Raw genomic sequence first — 6,065 nt, forward strand, 5'->3', positions numbered from 1 at the left:
GGGTGACAGAGAAAGGGGAGGGGTGACAGAGAAAGGGGGGGGGGGTTGACAGAGAAAGAGGGTGACAGAGAGAGGGGGTGACAGAGAGAGGGGGGTGACAGAGAAAGGGGGGGGTGACAGAGTGAGAGGGGGTGACAGAGAAAGAGGGGGAGTGACAGAGAAAGAGGGGGGTGACAGAGAAAGGGTACGCCCCTGCTGGTAACTGTGTCCATCAAGCTTTAAACCCACTCCTTCACATGGCTCAGCTCGACCACGCCCCTGACGACATCTCTAATGATGAAACGCGTCAGAGGAGCTGAGCTACGAGATATCGCCACGCTTGAAAGCTGGACATTGTGTTGGGTAGAAACATTCCCTCTTACACATCGATTGACACTTGGATGTACATGTGATTTTATCTATGTTGCTTGTGAGTACTTTGGCATTTTAATAAATATCTTTGTCGGTAATACTACGCAATGAAGTGTTTCTTGCTTGTCTCCACATCCTTTGGGATCTGAGGTATTGTCCTGGAAGGAGTGTGCTATAGCTTGTTGGACAAAGCGTTTTTAGCAATTAACTTCAAACTGTCACACTCCTGGAGTCTCCTGGTAACTGTGTCCATCAAGCTATAACACACTCCTTCCAGTACAATACCTCAGATCCCATAGGATGTGGAGACAAGCAAGAAACACTTTATTGCGTAGTATTACAAAGATATTTATTAAAAATGCCAAAGTACTCACAAGCAACATAGATAATTAATTGCATGTACATCCAAGTGTCAGTCGATGTGTAAGAGGGAATGTTTCCACCCAACACAATGTTCGGCTTTCAAGCATGGCGACATCACGTAGCTCAGCTCCTGCTGATGCGTTTCATCATTATAGACGTCGTCAGGGATGTGGTCGAGCCATGTGAAGCAGTTTGTTTATAGCTTGATGGAAACAGTTATCAGGAGACTCCAGGAGTGTGACGGCTAAAAACACTTTGTTGACTACTTCTGATTGGGTATTCCAACATTTGGGGTAAGGGTCATTGTGTGTCCCCTCTATCGGTGGCGGCTTTTCACTAGCACCTGTTATGTGGAACCACACTCACTGGATCCCTATCTATAAACTTTTTCATCTCCTAATACCAGGGCTTTTTTTCAGGGGCAACATAGGGGAACGCAGTTGCTGCACCTCCAACACTGAATGTAAGTGTGTATTTGCAAGGGGTGCTGGGGAGTTATGGATGGTCTATTGATGATGGTCGCTGGGGGATCTATTGTCGCTGGTGGAGGATATTTTTTTGCATGGGGGCCCATTGTTGCTGGTAGAGGATCATTTTTTGCATGGGGGCCTATTGTTGCTGGTGGAGGATCTTTTTTTGCATGGGGGCCTATTGTTGCTGGTGGAGGATATTTTTTTGCATGGGGGTCTATTGTTGCTGGTGGAGGATAGTTTTTTGCATGGGGGCCTATTGTTGCTGGTGGAGGATCATTTTTTTGCATGGGGGCCTATTGTTGCTGGTGGAGTATCTTTTTTTGCATGTGGATCTATTGTTGCTGCTGGAGGATCTATTGTTGCTGGGAGGGGGTCTTGTATTTCTGGGGAGTCAGTTATTGCAAGGAGGGATCTGCTGTTGAGTGAGGTCTATTGTGGCTGGCTGCTGAAGAATCTGTTGTTGCTGCTGGAGGTCTATTGTCGCTGGGGTTGATCTATTATTGCTGGGGTGGTATTTTAAGCGGGGGGGGGGCATTGTTGTGTGGGTGCTCTGTTGCTCCTGGGGGGGGGGGGGTCTATTGTTGCTGGCTGCAGGGGATCTATTTTGCTGCTTTTCTTGTTATAATTAACAAGTTCCATACAAATTACTTAGCATCACAGAATGATACTGGGTTCTGTGTTCTCCAATGGCACTTTTCCACTGCAAGTACCGGCTCGGCTCCACTCGGCCCTGCTTGGCCCGGTTTGGTTTTCCACTGCATGGTACGGTGTTGGAACGGTTCGGTACGGTTTGCTTTTCCACTAATAGTAAGTGGGTGGGATAACAACGATTCTCTGACCAATCAGTGGCTAGTAGTGACAAACAGTCAAGGCTGCATGCAAAGGATTGTGGGATATGGTACAGGTACGGCCCTCTTGGAACCCCAACTGAGGTGGTACTGTTTAAGCGAGCCGTACCGTTCGGTTCCATGTAGTGGAAAAGCGCCGCCGTACCGTACCGAACCGTTCCAACACCGTACCATGCGGTACCATGCAGTGGAAAAGCGCAAAAGCGAGCCGAACCGTTCGGTTCCATGCAGTGGAAAAGCGCCATAAAGGGGGCAGTACTGGGAGGTGCTTGGGGGTGGGTAAGGGGTGGAGACAAGGGGGCAACTCAGAAGGGAGGAGTTCCTGCACCTACTCTCTGAGAAAAAAAGCCCTGCCTAATGCCTCGTACACACGCACCAATTGTCGGCCGAACGATCGGCCGTCTTTTGTCCAGTGTTGTTGTGTTGGTTGAAATGTGCTCTAGACTGCACACAAATTTTTTCGGCCAACAACAACCAACTTCAGAAGTGATGTCATGTGATGGTTAACTTTTCGTGTGTTTTTTCTTCTCTGAGCATGCCCAGTCTTGCTCATCTGATGTTTGTCTGCCGAAATCTGTACTGACTGATGAACAATCGGCCGTTCTGTTGACGGCCAACAAAAATTTTATAGCATGCACACCAGATTTTGTTTGGCCGAAAAGTCGCAGTCGGTTGTCGGAATCATCATACTAACAAACCGACAATCAGCCGATCGGACGTTGGCTGAAAATTTACAGCCAACAATTGGTGCGTGTGTACGAGGCATAAAACTATGGAATCCATTCATATCTCTTTCTAAGCTACACAAGCAGCTAGCCACAAAATGAATAATATCAACGATAAAGATATTTAACATACTATTAATAGGAACATTTTCATTTTTGATTGGAATTACCCTTTAAGGAAGAAGATTCTTTAGGAATAAAGTGAAGGGAAATCTCCCATGGAACAAGCAGAATAAAATGTAACCTTTCCCTACTACACCCAACACAGCAAAAAGAAAAGTTTTGGCGCTGCATACATAAGTCAGACTGGTTCTCTTTTGGAATGAAGGACAGACTCTCCGTTTCTGAGAAATGAGAAATCCTTGTAGAGATTTAGACATGAAAAAGCCTTGACAAAAAATCTGCGCCTTGTTTCGGTGATGCACGTGCGGCGCGCTAATGATGCAGTAAACTATTATTCTATGATTTTAGTGGGAGGCTGGAGAGATAGGAGCACCAAGTGCCAACCGACTAATATATCCGCGTGTGTTTTTGTGCCAGTGACAACGCGCTGTAAATCACGGTGGCAGCTTGCGGTGTCGGCATCGTTTGTCAATATGACAGGAGCGCCGTTTCTCTGTCACCCCTGGTCGGCTCTGCTGCGTTTTCAAGGTCTCTCCGGATAGAAACTCCAGCTTGTGTCACCCCTGCCACCGCCACCAGATGTCACTTCTGGGGCCGCGGTCAGCGAAGGTGACCGCGCTCTGCTGTGCGTTCTCTGAGAATATAAACAACCTTCCTTCCCTATAAAGAGCAGGAGGCGCAGAATAAAGCGCAGACTGAAAACCTGGGGACTCTGCTTTTTACTGAAATATGTGCGAATTGGCTGATATAGATGGAGTAACTGCCTGCTTATTTCTGGAAGTAATTCAATTTTTTTTAAATAGTCTTATAAAAAAAAAAAAAAAAAAGCTCTACTTATATTTGCTTTCATCCCTCTTCAACATGATAAGTTTTTTTTTTTAAATAAAATATTTTGCTTTTTATGACATTTTATTTTAAAACTAGTGATGTCATGTACTTCTTTATGTCATGCTGTTGGGAGGGGCCGGCAGGGTGCTGTACATAGCTTCCTGAAAATATCACAGCGACCGGCCTCAGTTCTCCTCCCAGGAGCCCTCAGTCATGATGCAAGCAGTGGGCTGGCTTTTGGGAGGAGTTATTGATCTCTAGGGGAGTGGGCATTCCTAAGAAAGCTGTATTTGCATGCACACCATCCTAGGTAATGCCCACGTGTGATGCTGAACCTGGACCTCTGTGCATTAAATACTCCTGACCCCTGTGCTGTGTGGGTAATGCATGTATATTTATATTTACACCAGACTCCCTCTTTCCCCCAGCCCCATAGAAGCATTATGTCTGCTCTGTGTCCTATGCACTACTGACCGCTGTACTCTGCGTGTTACATCCTTCTGACCCTTGTGTTCAGCGAGTTATGTATTCCTAATCCCTCCATCTTGTGTGTTACACACTCCAGACCACTGCGCTCTGTATGATACTCATACCTGCCTCTGCCCTTTGTCCTGATTCCTGCACCCTGTCTGTTACACACTCCTGGCCCCTGTGCTCTGTGTGTTACATACTACTGAAACCTGTTCTCTGTATGCCATGCAAACCTGAATCCTGTGTCTTCTACACTCCTGACCCCCTGCGCTATGTACATTTTACACTCCTGACCCCTGCGCTATGTACAATCTACACTCCTGACCCCTGCATTCTGTGCCTTTTACACTCCTGACCCCTTCATTCTGTGCCTTCTACACTCCTGACCCCGGTGTGCGGTGCCTTCTACACTCCTGACCCCTGCACTCTGGGCCTTCTGCACCCCTGACCCCTGCGCACTGGGCCTTTTGCACTCCTGACCCCTGCACGCTGGGCCTTCTTCACTCCTGACCCCTGCTCACTGGGCCTTCTGCACTTCAGACCCCTGCGCACTGGGCCTTCTGCACTACTGACCCCTGTGCACTGTGCCTTCTGCACTCCAGACCCCTGCGTTCTGTGCCTTCTGCACTCCAGACCCCTGCGTTCTGTGCCTTATGCCTGCCTGACCTCTGCATTTTGTGCCTTCCACACTCTTGACCCCTATGCTATCTGCGCCTTCTACATTCCTGACCCCATTGCTCTCTGCATTATGTACCCCTGACCTACTTGTGATAAACTAAATATGTTATATCTCTTTTTTTTCTGGTCCTTAAAGCTGCCCATGATTGAGGATGCGATTTTCCATGTTTGTTTTACAGAAACTGTGACTTATTTTTCCTTCATTCACGAAAGCAGGGCAGCAGCTGCCTCTATAAAACATCTCTCATCGCTAAACGCTGCGCGCCTCTTCACGTCCCCTCCAACCAAAATGACATCCGCGCGTTTCTTTAATTTGTTGATGCTGTTTATTATTCCTGAAAGCAAACACCATCACGATCCGCTCGGACTGATTGTCGATGGCGCGGTCCCGCAGCTCCCCATTGTGCGCACACCAATTACCAAGACAGATAGATCCTGGAAAGCGTCCAAAAGAGGCCGCCGTCGGCACGGAGCAGGAAAGAAAGTCACATATTCCTGTCACCGAGGAGCTAATTACGCCCCATTTGGCACATTTACCTTGCCGAGAGGTTCAGTCTTATTTGCATTCATTACGATTATTTCTCTGCAATGGATCCTTATTATAAAGCGATACAAAATGTATCATCCACGATATACAGAGGGATTCCCGACTCCGTCCGCTACCTTTGTATCCAGCACCATGTACTGTCCAATGGAAAGAACTTCCAGCACAACTTTTTATAGCTGCTTACCTGTTCTTGTATTTTCTTTCAGCCCCGGAAGATTTTACCCCCTTCCTGACCAGGCCCTATTCTGCGTTACTTTAACCACTTAAGCCCCGGAGGATTTGGCTGCTAAAAGACCAGGGTTTTTTTTGCGATTTTTTACTGCGTGACTTTAACGGACAATTGCGCGGTCGTGCGACGCTGTACCTAAACGAATTTGACGTCCTTTTTTTCCCACAAACAGAGCTTTCTTTTGGTGGTATTTGATCACCTGTGCGATTTTTTGATTATGCGCTATAAACAAAAAAAGAGCGTCAATTTTGCAAAAATAACAATATTTTTCACATTTTTTATATGAAATTCCCCCCCAAAAAAATGTAAAAATCAAAATTTTTTAACATTTTCGGCCAATTTGTTTTATGCTACATATGTTTGGTAAAAAAAATCGCAAAAAGCGTATTTTGATTGGTTTGCGCAAAAGTTATCGCGTTTACTAACTAA

This window comes from Pelophylax lessonae (assembly GCF_965119305.1).
Source record: "Pelophylax lessonae genome assembly, chromosome: 7".
Taxonomy (NCBI): domain Eukaryota; kingdom Metazoa; phylum Chordata; class Amphibia; order Anura; family Ranidae; genus Pelophylax; species Pelophylax lessonae.